Source organism: Mobula hypostoma, chromosome 1 (genome assembly GCF_963921235.1).
Source record: "Mobula hypostoma chromosome 1, sMobHyp1.1, whole genome shotgun sequence".
NCBI classification, from domain to species: Eukaryota; Metazoa; Chordata; class Chondrichthyes; order Myliobatiformes; family Myliobatidae; genus Mobula; species Mobula hypostoma.
This window is the reverse complement of record NC_086097.1, coordinates 246,730,646-246,748,951: the sequence shown is the minus strand read 5'-3', so window position 1 is coordinate 246,748,951 and position 18,306 is coordinate 246,730,646. Positions and strand designations below refer to the sequence as shown.

General features: G+C 47.0%; 1 protein-coding gene and 1 pseudogene across 4 annotated transcripts in view; one reads left to right on the top strand and one right to left on the bottom strand.

Moving 5' to 3' along the window:
- sugct (succinyl-CoA:glutarate-CoA transferase) overlaps positions 1 to 18,306 on the top strand; it is a 563,356-nt gene that overhangs the window by 21,429 nt on the left and 523,621 nt on the right. The window lies entirely within an intron of this gene.
- Positions 5,705 to 9,656, bottom strand: LOC134356697 (modulator of apoptosis 1-like; annotated as a pseudogene).

Genomic DNA, 18,306 nt, shown 5'->3' with positions numbered 1-18,306 from the left:
TGGTCATGCAATTTGCTAGAGGGGATAAAGGCGTAGACTATTTCTAAATGGGGAGAAAATTCAAAAATCAGGGAGACTTGGGAGTCCTCGTGCAGGATTCCCTAAAGGTTGCTGATTGAGTCAGTGGTGAGAAAGGCAAATGTGATGTTAGTTGTCAGAATAGAAGGATATCCCTTTAGTACAGAGGTGAGGAGGAATTTTTTTTATCCAGTTGGTGATGAAACTGTGGAATTCATTGCCACAGACTGCTATGGAGACCAAGTCATTGAGTATATTTAAAGCTGAGTTTGATAGTTTCTTGACTAGTCAGGGCATCAGAGGTTACAGGAAGAGGGATAAAGAATCAGTCATGTTGGAATGGCGATGCAGACTCGATGGTCTGATTGGCCTAATTCTGCTCCTATGTTTTATGGTCTATGTGAATGTTGTCTGCATAGACTTCAGCAAGGCCTTTGACAAGATCCTGCATGGGAGGCTGTTTCAGAAGGTTCAGTTGCCTGGCATATAAGATGAAGGGGTAAATTGGATTCAAAATTAGTTTAGTTGTAGAAGCCAAAGAGTTGCCTCTCTGAGTAAAGGTATGTGACTAGTGGTGTGTCACAGGGATCGGTGCTGGGTCTATTGTTATTTGTCATCTGTATTAATGATTTGGATGATAGTGTTGCAAACTGGATCAGGATATTTTCAGGTGACACCAAGATTGTGGGCATAGTGGACTGCGAGGACTGACGAAGCTTGCAGCGAGATCTGGATCAGCTGGAAAAATGGGGTGAAAAATGGCAGATGGAATCTAATGCAGACAAATGCAATGTGTTGTACTTTGGGAGGACAAACCAGGGTAGGACTTACGCGGTTACTGGTAGAACACTGTGGAGTGTGGTCGAACAGAGTGATCTGGGAATACCGACCCATAATTCCTTGAAATGGCATCACTGGTGCATAGGGTCATAAAGAGAGCTTTGGCACATTGTCCTTCGTAAAAAAGACTATTGAGTACAGGAGTTGGGATTTGATGTTGAAGTTGTTGAGGCAAGATTTGGAGCATTGTGTGCAGTTTATTTGCTAGTTGAAGCCAGCTTCCTCCATGTCACTCGTTGATTGGCCGGTTTAAAAGTTGTGGCCACTCTTTTCTATTGGTGTGCTTGCTGTGGCACCAATTTCTGGTTCTGCCTACAGGAAAGATATCAATAAGATTGAAAGAGAACTGAGAAAATTTACAGGAGATTGGGTGAGTCTAGAACTGGAGGTCATGGCTTAAGGATGAAAAGTAAAATATTTATGGGGAACCTGACAGGGAACAACTTCACTCAGAGGATGGTGTCAGTGTGGAATGAGCTGCCAGCATGTCGAGTGGGCGGTTGGTTTATTTGCTGGTTGAAGCCCGCTTCCTCTATGTCACTGGTTGATTGGCCAGTTTAAAAGTTGTGGCCGCTCTTTACCATTTGTTGGTGTGTGTGCTACGGCATGGATTTCTGGTTCTGGGCACCTCAAGGGGTATAAGAATGGCACATGTGGGAGGCTTGGCTTCTGTTTGCTTTGTCCCCACGTCGCGACCAGTGCCGATGAGCCATTGGCAAGGTATGCTCTGCGTGCACTCTTAGCTAAGTATCTGCTGAATATTTAGTTTTGTAGCTTGTGCAGCTTGGGGGAACTTAAATGTTGGTCAAATCTTTTACTGCTTGTAAGTAAGTGATTAATATGCTTATTCATAATTAACATCTGCTGTCTTACTCCCCAAACCCGCGAACCTGCTTCCACATTACACAGCAGGAGTGGTAGATGCAGGTATGATTGCAAAATTTAAGAGAAGTTTAGATCGATACATGGATGGTAGGGCTCTAGTTAAAGTGCCATTGATAGGGCTACGCAAATTAACAGTTCAGCATGAACTAGATGGGTAGTTTCTGCTCTGTTGTACTCCATGACTCAATGACTTGAACTTGTTGTTCTTGTTGCCTTGATCTTCGGTAGTACTTTCCATTTCATTGTTTGTTATTTGGTTTGCATCATTTGATTCTCCTAAAGGCTGATTTATACTCGTGCGTCGAATGTATGCTGTAGGTATCGTGTACCCCTCGCCGTACCCTACGCCGTAGGGTGACGTGCACCTCCCCAAAAATGTAACTCACGCATCGTGGCGATGCAGACCGCAACAACTGTGATTGGTCCACTTGGTAGCATCGCATTTCCTCCTACGCATTTCCGATTGCTTTGCTCCACCATGTCTGTACATCATCATCATCATCAGGTGCCATGCCCAGTTTGAGCTTTGATTGCCATGGCCCACACGCTCCTGTTCGGGTCAAGTGGATCAATTCATTGGTATTCATTTCCAATTCTCTGGCTGCTGTCTCCATCATCATTTGTCTTTGTCTTCCTCTTGCTTTCTTCCCTTCAATCTTTCCCATAATTACCGTGCATTCTAACTCCTCTTTCCTAATCACATGTCCAATGAAGTTATGTTGCCTTTTCATGATCTCATACATTATTTCTCTTTTTTTGTTTGCTCTGTTCATGACATCCTCGTTAGATATACGTTTCGTCCATGATATTCTTTGCATCCTCCTCAAAAACCACATTTCTGCTGCTACAATTTATTTCCTCATGTTACTAGATATTGTCCAACATTCTGAGCCATATAACATAACTGGATAAACACAACATTTCAGTACTCTGAGGTGGGTTGTCATGCCTAGTTTAGTATTGGTCAGTATACTCTTCATTCTTGTAAAGGTGTCTTTTGGCATCCCTATTCTTCTTTTGATGTCCACTGTACATGTCTGTACACTGACGCGAAATAAATGGTTGGAGATGATGAACCAGATCGTCAAATCTACCTGCTGACATCTGAAAATATTTGAAATGCATTTCCATGTCTCTCATGAAGAAACTCAACACAGTGGCATAGAAACCCCACCGCCAACTAGCGTTTTGGCGGTGAATTGCAGAGCAACGCAGACACAACTATGCATGCTCGCTACGGCGTAGGGCTACGCAAAAGTATAAATCAGGCCTACGGCGTAGCCCGTATATATAAGTATAAATCAGCCTTAACTCTGAATGGCTTGAAGTATTTCTCTGTAATACTTACACAAGCTGTGTGTGAATAGATTTGGGTAGTTTCTTCTTTGAATTAAGGTGCTGGTATTTAGGTGTGCAAGCAGGAAAAGAAATGAAAATGTAGAATTTATAAAGTTAAAATCTCCTTGTTGATGGAAGCCAGGTTCATGTTTCAGTGCACCCAAAACTACCCATAGTTTATTTATCCTAGCTATCAAAACCTTATACTTACCAAAACATTGATTCCACTCTCCAGTGTCCACTGTACTGTGTCCAGTGTTGTTTGTGTAACGCTCAGCTATATCGGCTCGTATTTATCTAGGGGAAACCCCGTCCGCTGCCCAACTGTGTCTCCCGGTTGCGTCGGTTCCTGATTCGGCCTCAAAAACCTCAATCATCAGCCAGCACACAATGTACATTTTACAGATTACACTTTATAAATCTTACTAGGACTATGAGATTAATAGAGATACAACATAAAAGGAAAAGAAAAAGGTGCCAAACTTACCAAAGTTCAATTTCTTAGTGCGCACACAGTTGGAACTCAAATACCCGGGGTCTTCTCTCTTCACCCTGCGATCCACTCCGACCCCCTCGACTCGCAGCTCGGGACCACCCAAGGTGATTGAACAGAGCGCTTCCAGCACGTCCGTCTTACTCCCGGTCTCTCCTCCAAAAGCCCGCCGAAACCCCCGTTTCCCAGCCATATGAGACAATATCACCCCCAAAAAAAATCTCTTATCAATAATATAACCCAAACAAGCTGCAGTGAGAGAACCTTCTCAGCACTTAACATAACAAAGAAGCCATTTTGATTAACATACGCAGTAACATAAAAGAAGAAACCCCTTACACTCTCCCCCCACCAAATAAAAGTCATGCCCTCATGACATTAACAGAGTTAACCATTGCTCCTTGCAAAACAAAAAACCCAACCCAGGTGCATAAAGCAGTGACATAACTTCCCAGGGCAGTAGAGATCACACCCTGTTCTCCCGGCGCTGTATAGGTCAACCTCTCAGGGAGGTGCCTACTTCTGAGACCTCCGTACCTCCTCTGCCGACCCTTCCGGCTCAGACACCACGGGTGACACCCTGGGCCTTACCTGTCAGACCCTCACCCTCTCTCTCACTGTGAGCCCTCTGTCTCGGGTTCTGATTCCACCCTTTCTTCCCCCAATGCCGGCTGTATCTCAGGCTGCCCCCCAACACCCTCCCTCCTCTCACCCAACTCAGTGGTGGTACTGGGGAATTTGCGAATGGAAATAGGTGCCACACGTCCGAATCATCGTCTTCTGAAGCAGTATCCCTTTCCGGGGTGGGGACTGGTCCTGTCTCTTTTGCAGCGGGCTCTTCCCTCGCCCTACACCCTCGCAGAGTCCTCGTACTAGGCGTAAACTTCCATTTGGGCTCTTGGTCTACCTGCACTTCTCGACCCAGAGGTAACAGGTGGTTCCGATGGCGTACCTTGACAGGCCCCTTCCTGTCCTCGGGTCTCACCCGGTAAACAGGTAGATTCGGCATCTGCCTCTCTACCACATAGGGGGTGGCTGCCCAACGGTCCGCCAACTTGTGCTTACCAGGTAGTCCTATATTCCGTATAAGGACCCGGTCTCCCGGCAGTAGTTGGGCAAACTTCATTTTCTGATCATACCTCCTCTTATTCCCTTGATTCTGCTTGGTGGCCGCCGCCTCAGCCAACTGGTATGCCCCTTTCAACTCTCTCCTCATATCGGACATATACTTCAGATAGGGCTTTGAAGGTAATTCACCTACTTCAGTCCCAAAACACAGGTCAATGGGCAACCTCGCTTCCCGCCCGAACATCAGATAATAAGGCGAGTACCCTGTAGCGTCATTGCGAGTACAATTGTAACAGTGAACCAAATGTCCGATGTGCTGACTCCAGTTACTCTTCTGACTGATCTCCAGAGTCCCGAGCATGTCCAACAGGGTCCGGTTAAACTCCTCGGGCTGAGGATCACCCTGCAGGTGTTAGGGGGTGGTCCTGGATTTCTCGACTCCAAGCATACCCAGTAATTCATGGATAAGCCTGCTCTTGAAGTCCTGTCCCTGATCACTGTGGATCCGCCGGGGAAGGCCATAATGAACAAAGTACTTCTCCCATAACACCTTCGCCACTGTAGTCTCTTTCTGGTCCTTAGTGGGAAACGCGTGAGCGTATCTAGTGTAGTGATCCGTGATGACTAAGACATTCGCGGTGTTGCTGGTGTCTGGCTCAATAGACAGGAAATCCATATGCACCAGGGCCGTGGGTCCCGCAATCTGCAAGTGGGACAAAGGAGCTGCCTGCGCAGGCAGGGTCTTCCTCTGGATGCAGCGACTGCATTTCTTAAGTATTCATCAACCTCTCCCCTCATCCGGGGCCAGTAAAACTGGTCGAGTAATCCATAGGTCTTTTCCACTACCAAGTGCCTGGAATCATCATGTAGTGCCTGGAGCACAGTCTTCTGATACTTCTCAGGCATGACCAGCTGCCAACGCCGGGGGTGGTCCAGGGGCGACGTGACCCGGTACAAGATTTGGTTCTTCAGCTTCAACCGAGGCCACTCCTTCTGTAGTAAGGGCACTGAGGCGTGCTTCGCCTTCTCCACCTGAGCCATATCCCCCTTTTTAGCCGCGTACTAGATACTGCCAATGCTCGGGTCTTCACGCTGAGCTGCCCCCACTTCCTGGGGGCTCACCTCCGGCAGCTGCCTGTTCCTCAGAGCAGTCAAATTACAGTACCCAGTGGCTAACGCGTCATCGTCAGCCCCCAATTGATCCACTGCCCGATCCGGCCCCATTGGGACTCCTGCTTTAGTGTCGCTTGCAAATTGACACATGGCCTTCACTCCCGGGGCAGGGACACTCTCCCACTCCTCAGCCGTGCCTGACTCATCATGCGCCCGACGAGATAAAGCATCTGCATCGATGTTCGGACCCCCCGGCCAGTACTTCAGGCTGAACTCGTAGGCAGACAAGGCTGCCAACCACTGATGCGCAGTAGCGTCCAGTTTTGCCGATGTCAGGATATAAGTGAGAGGGTTGTTGTCCGTTCTCACCCCAAACTTGGCCCCATATAGATAGTCGCTCAACATGTCCACCACCGCCCATTTCAGTGCCAGGAACTCCAACTTGTGAGTGGGATAGTTTCTCTCAGATGGCGACAAACTTTGGCTGACAACCACCACCGGCCTCAATCCGTTGTCCTGTTCCTGGTACAGGACAGCCCCCAGACCCTCTCGACTGGCATCAGTGTGCAGTACATACGGCTTCCGGGGATCGGCTAAAGCCAACACCGGGGCCTGCGTCAGCGCCCTTTTCAGAGATTGGAACGTATCCTCACATTGAGCATCCCACCTCGATCCAAAGGGCTCCGCCGGGTTCAAGTATCCTCCTGCCTCCGGCCCACAGTCTCCCTTCCTTTTCTTCCCCACAGGTGGATAGCCACACAACAGCTGGTTCAATGGGTGACTCATTTTAGCGTATCCTTTCACGAATCGCCGGTAATACCCACAAAACCCTAAAAACGAGCGCAGGGCGCTCACCTTCTGGGGTCTCAGCCAGGTGGTCACTGCGTCTATCTTAGCCGGATCAGTAGCCACTCCATCTCGCGAAATTATGTGTCCAACATAGCCGACCGACGGCTTACAGAACTGGCATTTATCCAGGGAAAGTTTTAACCCTTCCTCCTTCAGCTGACTCAACACCTTCAGCAGCCACTCCTCATGTTCCTCCAGCGTAGATCCAAACACTATCAGATCATCCAGATACACCAACACCTCGAGCAGGTTCATATCCCCCACTGTCCTCTCCATGAGCCTCTGGAAGGTGGCTGGGGCCCCTGATATGCTTGGGGCATTCGTTTGAACTGAAAGAATCCCGGGGACAGATGAAGGCCGTCTTCTCTCTATTGGCCCCACTGATCGGAATCTGGTAATACCCACTCCGCAAATCCAAGACACTAAACCACTGCGCACCACTCAAACAGGCCAACGCGTCTTCAACCCTCGGGACCGTATACTGGTCGGGGACAGTGCGCTGGTTCAGGGTCCTATAGTCCACACATGTGCGTACCTTCCCATTTTTCTTCCTGGCCACTACTATGGGGGACGCACAGGGGCTCCGGGACTCCTCAATAATCCCTGCATCCTTCAACTGCTGCAAGTGCTGCCGCACATCTTCCATATCTGCTGGGGCCAACCGCTACGATCTTTCTCTAAACGGTGTGTCATTTGTCACCTGGATAGTGTGACGAGTGCTCTTGGAGCAGCCCACATCAAACTCGCCCTGAGAAAAGACATCCCCTAGCTTCAGCATCTTCTCCACCAGCCCTCTCTTGTACTCCGGCGGTTTGGGGGAGTCCTCAAAATTAAAGGCCTCATTGGTCAGTCACCCCCGTTCTCTAATAGTTTTCCTCCAGTGGGCTTCACGGGGGCGCTAGACATCATCGTCACCGGGAACAAGTGCGCGAGGGGCATCTTGCGCTTAAAGGTGATCTCCCTCTCCGTTGTGTTCCTTACAATCACCCCCATCCGGCATCCCTGTACAACCGAGGGCCTCTGCAATTCAGGTCTCACCAGTACCCCAGCCAGGAACCGGGATTCCCCTTCAAGGTCTTCCAGGGCGTCTACTAACAGGGCCTCGCCCGCCGGTACTCCGGGGAATCTGGAGGTCCCCATTACTAGTGCCACCTCCCCTGGCCGTATCACTTTAGACCTCGCCTGAGTACACCACATCGTCCCTCGTTTGCACTCAGGATCCAGCCCCTGGGGGTCACCCACTCCTTCGTACACCGCTCGGAACACTGGGTGTACCGAGCGGGTCTCCAGAAAGTTCTCCCCCGCCTTCTCCTTACAGGCTCCCAGGAGCTGTCGCACAAGAGGGGAGTTATTCCCCTCCAGAAGGGCAGCGTCACCGGTTTCCACCGGGTCCGGACAAACCAACACCAACATCTCAAAGGCTTCCGACACTCCCACATCGCCCTCCGAGAATTCCAATCTCACTGACAGTACCTATTGTACGGTTAATCACCATCATTTATGCCCCAAATATCCAGTGCATTAAACGGGGTTACTGGCAAATGCTTCAGATATTTGTTGTAGAACGACTGGTACAATAAGGTAACCTGTGATCCTGTGTCAAGGATGGCTCTTGCAAAGATTCCCTCTATCTATAGGGACACGCTGGAACGGGGTCCCACTAATCCATCCGGAATAAGGGCTTGAGCTTACGGGGGTCCCATGGCTGATTTCTGGGAACGTGGTCCTCCAGAGACTCCAGTCCGTTCCCTCACTGAGTCTCTCCCAGGTTTCCCAACACCTCTCCCTTCTTAGTCGCCAGGGGGCTTGCCCTCTGCAGGGCGCTTTGTCTCTCACAATCCCTCCGAAAGTGGGCCTCTTCCCCACAGCTTCCTCCTGAGACGCCCGCCACTCCCAGCCCACTGCGCAGGCCGTCCCCCAAAGGGGGTACTCTCCCTGTCCATCCCCTCAAGTGAGGGGTCCCTATCCCCCAGGCCCCCTTAGGTTTCTTGGTTCTCAACCTCCTGTACCGCTGGGGATTGTCCCCGGTGACCAGAGCCCCCTTTCCGGCCCAACGTGCTCTCATCCTCCCGCACCTCTCTAATCAGCTGCCCGAATGATGGAGGGGGACTCCTTTTATAGGACTGCCGGAGACTCCAAGCCACCTTGTCCTCCTCCAGGGAACCACTGAATATCTGACTCATCCTCAATCTCGCCACTTCGTCCGCCTTCACTACCCCTCAGCGCCGCAACCCAGTAAACATTCTCTCCAGTCAAAAAATGTACTCTGAGAGCTTTTCCCCTCTACCCTGCTGCATGTGGTGAAACTCCGCTAAGAGCTCCCAGGATTCTCCCGACATTCCAAACGCTCCCTCCAAAGCTTCCGGATACTCTGCCAGGAAAGCCAAGGGCTGTTCAGCTTTCAGCTCCCGGATGACACCGGCCGCCCCTCCCCTCAAACTTTCCACCAATCGCTGTCTCTTTTCCTCATCTGAGCCTGGCCACGCCTCTAACAACTGGGACATATTTTCGATCCATGTGTCATAGTCGTCCTCCCCTTCCGGGGTAGGTGTGGCTCCTGAGAAAATTCGCAGCTTCGGTCGGGGCCCCTCGGCCCTTCTCACCAGGGAGGTAATGGCGGCTGCTAACTTGGAGGTCTCACCTCTAGCTGGGGGAAGGGGCCTGGCCAAGCCTTCCCGCTCTGACCCCCCCCCACCACTGGCTACTGGCACCTCCCTTGGGGTCTCATCTAGCTCCTCCTCCAGTGTCTCCTCACTTTCTTCCTCCGGGAGGGTGTGGAGGCCTCACGGCCCCACCTCCCCCGGACACTGACTGTCGCTGGCAGTTCCAACGTCATGACGTCAGCACTCGTACGAACCAACACCCAGCTGGGTTCCACTTCTTTACCGCACCTTCTAGCTATCAGTTCTACCTGCCCGATACCTTTAATCAAACTCAACCCCCGTACTAGTACATCTCCTGAAATGCGGAAATCCACCCCACTTAACATGCACGCATGATTAACCGGTACGTCCTCTAACTCACACCAGCTTACCAGTTTATCTCGATCCATCTCCGCACTACTTAACGTGGCGATTTATACAGCTTACCGAAAATTCAATCCCTGATGTTGGCCCCCACAAATGTAACGCTCAGCTATATCGGCTCATATTTATCTAGGGGAAGCCCCGTCCGCCGCCCAACTGTGTCTCCCGGTTGCGTCAGTTGCTGTGCAATGCCACCTGATTCGGCCTCAAACATCAATCATCAGCCAGCACACAATATACAAATGTTTGTACATTTTACAGATTACACTTTATAAATTTTATTAGGACTATGAGATTAATAGAGATACAATATAAAAGGAAAAGAAAAAGGTGCCAGACTTATCAAAGTTCAATTTCTTCGTGCACACACAGTTGGAGCTCAAACACCCGGGTCCTTCTTTCTTCCCCCTGCAATCCACTCCGACCCCCTCGACTCGCAGCTTGGAACGACCCAAGGTGATCAACCAGAGCGCTCCCAGCATGTCCGACTTACTCCCAGTCTCTCCTCCAAAAGCCCGCCGAAACCCCCGTTTCCCAGCCATATGAGACAGAATATCACCCCAAAAAAAGAATAACATGGACACCCATTGGGTCATTCGCTCTCTTATCAATAATATAACCCAAACAAGCTGCAGCGGGAGAACCTTCTCAGCACTTACCATAACAAAGAAGCCATTTTGATTAACATACGCAGTAACATAAAAGAAGAAACCCCTTACATTTGTCATATACATTAATGATCTGGATGATGGAGTGGTAAATTGGATCAGTAAGTATGCAGATGATACTAAGATAGGTGGAGTTGTGGATAATGAAGTAGGTTTTCAAAGCTTGCAGAGAGATTTAGGCCAGTTAGAAGAGTGGGCTGAAAGATGGCAGATGGAGTTTAATGCTGATAAATGTGAGGTGCTGCATTTTGGTAGGACTAATCAAAACAGGACACACATGGTAAAACATAGGGCATTGAAGAATGCAGTAGAACAGAGGGATCTAGGAATAATGGTGCATAGTTCCCTGAAGGTGGAATCTCATGTAGATAGGGTGGTGAAGAAAGCTTTTGGTATGCTGGCCTTTATAAATCAAAGCATTGAGTATAGGAGTTGGGATGTAATGTTAAAATTGTACAATGCATTGGTAAGGCCAAATTTGGAGTATTGTGTACAGTTCTGGTCACCGAATTATAGGAAAGATGTCAACAAAATAGAGAGAATACAGAGAATATTTACTAGAATGTTACCTGGGTTTCAGCACCTAAGTTACAGAGAGAGGTTGAACAAGTTGGGTCTTTATTCTTTGGAGCGTAGAAGGTTGAGGGGGGACTTAATAGAGGTATTTAAAATTATGAGGGGGATAGATAGAGTTGACGTGGATAGGCTTTTTCCATTGAGAGTAGGGGAGATTCAAACAAGAGGACATGAGTTGAGAGTTAGGGGGCAAAAGTTTAGGGGTAACATGAGGGGGAACTTCTTTACTCAGAGAGTGGTGGCTGTGTGGAACGAGCTTCCAGCAGAAGTCGTAGAGGCAGGTTCGATGTTGTCGTTTAAAGTTAAATTGGATCGCTATATGGACAGGAAAGGAATGGAGAGTTATGGTCTAAGTGCAGGTCGGTGGGACTAGGTGAGAGTAAGTGTTTGGCACAGACTAGAAGAGCCGAGATGGCCTGTTTCCGTGCTGTGTGTGTAATGGTTATTTGGTTATTTGGTTAAATGCTTTATATAATCCCACTGTTTCCTGTTCATCTGTTTTCTTGTCAGAGACAAATTTTTGTGTTCTTTGATTTTACACATTAGAGTCAATAATTAAGTGCTTCACAGGAGAGCAAATTTAGAACAATATATTTTAACTGAGGGAATTTTACAGATTTATATTTAATTGAAGAGGGAAAAGTGTGAAAAATATCTTTAAAGAATGACTTGCATTTGGATAGTACTCCTTGCATCTCTAAGAGAACGTCTCAAAACACTTTACAGCCAATGAATACTTTTGAAATTACATTTTTAATATAGAAATGTGATAGCTAATTTGCGTTTGGATAGTACCTTTCACACCTCTAAAAGAACTACCCCTCAACCATCAAGCTCTTGAACCAAAGTAGATAACTTCACTCAACTTCACTTACCTCAACATTGAAATGTTTTCACAACCAATGGACTCACTTTCAAGGACTCTTCTCTATAATTATTTCTTTTTCTTCCTCCTCCTCCTCCTCTTCCTCCTCTTTCTCCTCTTCCTCCCCTTCCTCCCTCCTCCTCCTCCTCTTCCTCCCTTCTCCTCCTCCTCCTACCCCTCCTCCTCTTCCTCCTCCCCGCCCCCGCCGCAGCTTGTTGCCTTCTGCACTCTGGTTGAATGCCCTAGTTTGTTTATTTATTGAGATACAGCGTGGAATAGGCCTTTCTGGCACCTTCGAGCCATGCTGCCCAGCAATGCCCTGATTTATACCTAGCCTGATCATGGGACAATTTAGAATGACCAGTTAGCTTACCAGCTGGTACTGATCCTGGTGGCCAATCAGCAACGGGAGCAGCACACAGCAACGAGGGTTCTTGCACGTTGGCGACACTTGTTTAAAAGGAGAGCTTTGTGGGTGGTTCGGGCTCATTCTGATGGCCCGTTCAGCGGCAGGAGCAGGCTACAGCAACAAGGTTTTTCGCAGGTTGGCGACACTTGTTTAAAAGTACAGAAGGGTGGCTATTGTTGGGAGTAGGCCAGAGTGAGAGTAGGAGTGTCAGGCTTTGGCTTAAAGGAGGCTTCAGCTCAAAAGAATGTTGGCTCTGGGTTAGTTTCTGTTAAGGTTCTCTTTTTTTTCTCCTCTTACCCTAGTGTAGTAAATGGCCGTTGTGTGCTCTTCATGCCGGATGTTGGAGTCCTGGGAGACCCTGAGTCTCCCAGGGAACTACATCTACATGAAGTGCATCCGGCTGCAGCTTCTTGAAGACCATGTTGGGAATATGGAACAGCAGCTGCATGATCTTTAACTTGTATAGGAGAGCGAGGAGATAGTCGATCAGAGTTGCAGGGAAGTAGTTACCCCTAAGTTGCAGGAGGTGAGTAGCTGGGTGACTATCCAGGGAAATGCAAATGTGAAGGCAGTTAGTGCAGAGCACCCCTTTGGCTTCCCTTCAATAATAAGTATACTGCTTTGGATGCCGTTGTAGGGAATGACCACCCAGGGGAATACCATGGAGACCATGTTACTGGCACTGAGCATGGGTCCGTGGTGCAGAGGAGAAGAGGGGAGTGGTAGTGATAGGGGCTCAATAGTCAGGGGAACAGACAGGAGATTCTGTGAATGTGAATGGGACACCCGAATGGTATGCCGTCTCCCTGGTGCCAGGGTCAGGGACATCTCGAATCACATCCATAGCATTTTGGAAGGGGAGGGAGAACAGCCAGATGTCTTGGTACCTACTGGTACCAATGACATAGGAAAAGCAAAGAAATCTTGAAAAGAGAATTTGGAGAACTAGGTAGAAAGCTGAGAAGTAGGATCCCCAGGGTAGTAATTTCTGGATTGCTGACTGTGAGGGTAGAACCAGGATGATTTGGCAGATTAATGCGTGGCTGAGAAGCTGGTGCAGGGGGCAGGGCTTCAGGTTCTTGGTTCATTGAGATCTCTTCTGGGGGAGGTATGAGCTGTACAAAAGTGACGGGTTGCACCTGAACCCAAAGGGGACTAGTATTCTCACGGGCAGGTTTGATGGAGCTGTTGGGGAGGCTTTAAGCTAATTTGGCAGGGGGTGGGAACTGGAGTGAAAGGACTCAAGATAGGACGGATGTTAATAAAGATAGTGTGCAGTCAGACTGTCAGGAAAGGCAGGCAGATGACAGGACGAAATTGCAGCCAGCAGGGTGAGTATCAGTGCATTAGGGATGTAAAATCAAATGGGTAGCAAATAAGGTACTCGAATTATAAGAAATATAATTATAAGATTATAAAATTATACAGATTATAAGAACTAAGAGGGATGATCTTGTTGCACTATTACAGATTGACAGCTATGATATTGTGGCCATCACTGAACTGTGACTGAAGGATGGTTGTAGCTAGGGGCTAAATGTCCAAGGTTACACATTGTATCGGAGGGATAGGAAAGTAGGCAGAAGGTGTGGTGTGGCTCTGCTGGTAAAGAATGGCATCAAATCAGCAGAAAGATGTGATTTAGGATAAAAAGATGTTGAATCCTTGTGGGTTAGGTTGAGAAACTGCAAGGGTAAAAGGGCCCTGTTGGCGGTTATATACAGGCCTCCAAACAGAAGCTGGGATGTGGACCCCAGATTACAATGGGAAATAGAAAAGGCTTGTCAAAAGAACAATGTTATAATAGTCATGGAAATTTCACCATGCATGTTAATTGGGAAAATCAGGCTGGAAATAGATCTCAGGAGAGTAAGTTTGTTGAACACCTATGAAATGGCTTTTTAAAGCAGTTTGTCATTGTGCTTACTAGCGGTTCAGCTATACTGGATTGGGGGCTATGTATTGAACTGGAGATGATTAGGGAGCTTAAGGTAAAAGAACCCTTAGGAGGCAGTAATCACAATATAGATTGAGTTCAACTTGAAATTCGATTGCGAGAAAAGTAAAGACTGACTTAGCAGTATTTCAGTGGAGTAAGGGAAACGAATATCTAACGAGGATGTCATGAACAGAGCAAACAAAAAAAGAGAAATAATGTATGAGATCATGAAAAGGCAACGTAACTTCATTGGACATGTGATTAGGAAAGAGGAGTTAGAATGCACGGTAATTATGGGAAAGATTGAAGGGAAGAAAGCAAGAGGAAGACAAAGACAAATGATGATGGGGACAGCAGCCGGAGAACTGGAAATGAATACCAATGAATTGATCCACTTGACCCGAAACAGGAGTGTGTGGGCCATAGCAGTCAAAGCTCAAACTGGGCATGGCACCTAATGATGATGATGATGAAAGGAAATTACTGTGGTATGAGAGAGGAGTTGGCCAAAGTAAATTGAAAGGAGAAGCTGGCAGGGATGACAGCAGAGCAGCACTGGTGTGAGTTTCTGGGAAAAAATGGGGAAGGTGCAGGATAGATGTATTCCACAAATGAAGAAATACTCAAATGGCAAAATAATACAACTGTGGCAGACGAGGGTAGTTAAAGCTAAAGTAAAAGCAAAAGAGAGGGCATACAACAAAGCAAAAATTAGTGGGAAGATAGAGGATTGGGAAGCTTTTTAAAACCTACAGAAAGCAACTAAAAGCATCATTAGGAGGGAAAAGGTAAAATATGAAAGCAAGCTAGCAAATATTATCAAAGTACGCAGTAAAACCTTTTTCAAGTATCTAAAAAAATGAAAGATATGAGTGTGGATATAAGACTACTAAAAAATGAGGCCGGAGAAATAATAACGGAGGACAAGGAGATGGCAGATGAACTCAATGAGTATTTTGCATCAGTCTTCACTGTGGAATACAATAACAGTGCCAGATATTGAAGGGTGTGAGGGAAGATAAGTGAGTGGAGTTACTATTATTACTAGGGAGTAGGTGCTCAAAAGCTGAAAGACCTAAGGGTTCATAAGTCACCTGGACCAGATGAACTACACCCTAGGATTCTGAAAAAGGTTGCAGTAGAGATTGTAGAGGCATTCGTAATGATCTTTTAAAAATCATTGGACTCTGGCATGGTGCCAGAGGACTGGAAAATTGCAAGTGTCCCTCCACTTTTTAAGAAAGGAGGAAGGTAGCAGAAAGGAAATTATAGACCCGTTAGCCTGACCTCAGTGGTTGAGAAGCTGTTGGAGTCAGTTATTAAGGTTATGGAGTACTTGGTGACAAAGGACAAGATAGGAGACAGTCAACATGGTTTCCTTCAGTGAAAATCTTGCCTGACAAACCTGTTGCAATTCTTTGAGGAATGTAGAACATTGCAGGCCCTTTGGCCCGCAATGTTGTGCCGACCATGTAACTTACTCTAGAGACTGCCGAGAATTTTCCTAGTGCATAGCCCTCTATTTTTCTAAGCTCCATGGACCTATCCAGGAGTCTCTTAAAAGACCATATTGTATCCGCTTCTACCACTGTCGCCGACAGTGCATTCTACACACCCAACCACTTTCTGTGTGAAAAACCTACCCCTGACATTCCTTCGGTACCTATTTCCAAGCACCTTGAAACTATGCCCCCTCGTGTTAGCCATTTCAGCCCTGAGAAAAAGCCTCTGGCTAGCCACACAATCAATGCCCCTCATTATCTTATACACCTCTATCAGGTCACCTCTCATCCTCCATCACTCCAAGAAGAAAAGGCCGAGTACACTCAACCCATTGTCGTTAAGGTATGCCCTCCAATCCAGGCAACATCCTTGTAAATCTCCTTTGCACTCTCTCTATAGTATCTACAGCCTTCCTGTAATGAGGTGACCAGAACTGAACACCGAACCGCAAGTGGGGTCTGACTAAGGTCTTATATAGCTGTAACATTACCTCATGGCTCTTGAACTCAATCCCACGGTTGATGAATGCCAACACACCATATGCTTTCTTAACCCTGTCAACCTGCGCAGCAGCTTTGAGTGTCCTAGCGACACAGACCCCAAGGTCTTTCAGATCTTCCACGCTGCCAAGAGTCTTACCATTAATACTATATTCAAGTTTGACCTACCAAAATGAACCATTCACACTTATCTGGGTTGAAGTCCATCTGCCATGTCTCAGACCAGTTCCATGTCCTATCGATGTCCCGCTGTAACATCTGACAACCCTCCAGACTATCCACAACACCCCCAACCTCCTTTGTGTCATCAGCAAACTTACCAATTCACCCTTCTACTTCTTCATCCAGGTCATTTATAAAAATCACCAAGAGGAGGGGTCCCAGAACAGATTCCTGTGGAACAACACTGGTCAGTGACCTCCATGCAGATTACAAGTAGGAAAGATAAAGGGGATAGAGTGGATGCTGCACATTTGTACTCTCAGAAGGCCTTTGACAAGGTGCCACATGAGGCTGCTTAGCAAGTTAAGAGCCCATGGTATTACAGGAAAGTTACTAACATGGTTAGAGCATAGGCTGATTGGTAGGAGGCAGTGTGTGGGAATAAAAGGATCCTTTTCTGGTTGGCTACCAGTGACTAGTGGTGTTCTACAGGGGTCAGTGTTGGGAACATTTTCTTTTATTGCTGTAGATCAGTGATTTAGATGATGGAATATATGGCTTTGTTGCCAAATTTGCAGATGATGCGAAGATTGGTGGAGGGGCAGGTAGTGTTGAGGAAAATTAGGCTGCAGAGGGACGGACAGATTAGGAGAATGGGCAAGAAAGTGGCAAAAAAATACAATGTTGAAAAATGCATGGTCATGCACTTTGGTAGTAGAAATAAATGTACAGACTATTTTCTAAACAGGGAGAAAATCCAAAAATCTGAGATACAAAGGGACTTGGGAATCGTTGTGCAGAACACCCTAAAGGTTAACTTGCAGGTTGAGTTGGTGGTGAGAAAGGCAAGTGCAAGGTTAGCATTCATTTTAAGAGGTCTAGAATACAAGAGCAGGGATGTGATGTTGATGCTTTATAAGGCACTGGTGATGCCTCACCTTGAGTATTGTAGCAGTTTTTGGCTTCTCACGTAAGAAAAGATGTGCTGGCAGGCATTGGAGAGGGTTCATAGGAGGTTCACAAGGATGATTCCAGAAATGAAAAGGTTATCATACGAGGAATGTTTGATGGCTCTGGGTCTGTACTTGCTGGAATTTAGAAGGATGGGGTGGGGGGATCTCGTTGAAAACTTTCAAATGTTGAAAGGGCTAGACAGAGTAGTTGTGGAAAGGATGTTTCCCATGACGGGGAAGTCTAGGACAAGTGAGCACAACCTCAGGATAAAGGGGCACCCATTTAAAACAGAGATGTGGAGCAATTTCTTTAGCCAGAGGGTGGTGAATTTGGGGAATTTGTTACTGCAGGCAGCTGGGTGAAGGCCAAGTCGTTGGGTGTATTTAAGGCAGAGCTTGATAGGTTCTTGATTGGATATAGCATCAAAGGTTCCGGGGAGTGTGGCTGAGGGAAAAAAAAGATCAGCCACGATTGAATGGCGGAGTGAACTCTATGGGCCAAATGGCCTAATTCTGCTCCTGTGTCTTATAGTCTTATGGTCTTTGTGCACCCGGAGGAATCCATCGCGGTCACAGGGTGAACATGGAAACTCTATACAGGCAGTGGCAGGAATTAAACCTGGGTCACTGGTACTGTAAAGTATTGTGCTATCCACTACGCTACTAGTGGCACTTTCATTGAATCTGTTATGGTTATTATTAACATCAGAGTTATTGAGTATGCCCTCAAGAAAATGAATCTCAGGGCTGTATATGGTGACATATATGTACTTTGATAATAAAATTTACTTTGAACATCCCATAGGACTTTATAGCCAATGAATACTTCTGAACTTCTATTTTAATGTAGAAACGTGATGGTCAATTTGCATTTGGGTGGTACCTTTCACACCTCTAACAGAAAGTCCCAAACCACTGTACAGTCAATGAAGTTACATTTTGAATACGGAAATGTGACAGACAATTTACATGCCATGGGCTTTCACTATCAGTAATGTGGTTGTCTGAGTAATCTGTGCTTTTAGGAATGTGGATTGAGAGATAATTATTAGCTAGAAATAGGGAATAACCCTTTGCTCCTCAAAATTGTGTAGTGATGTA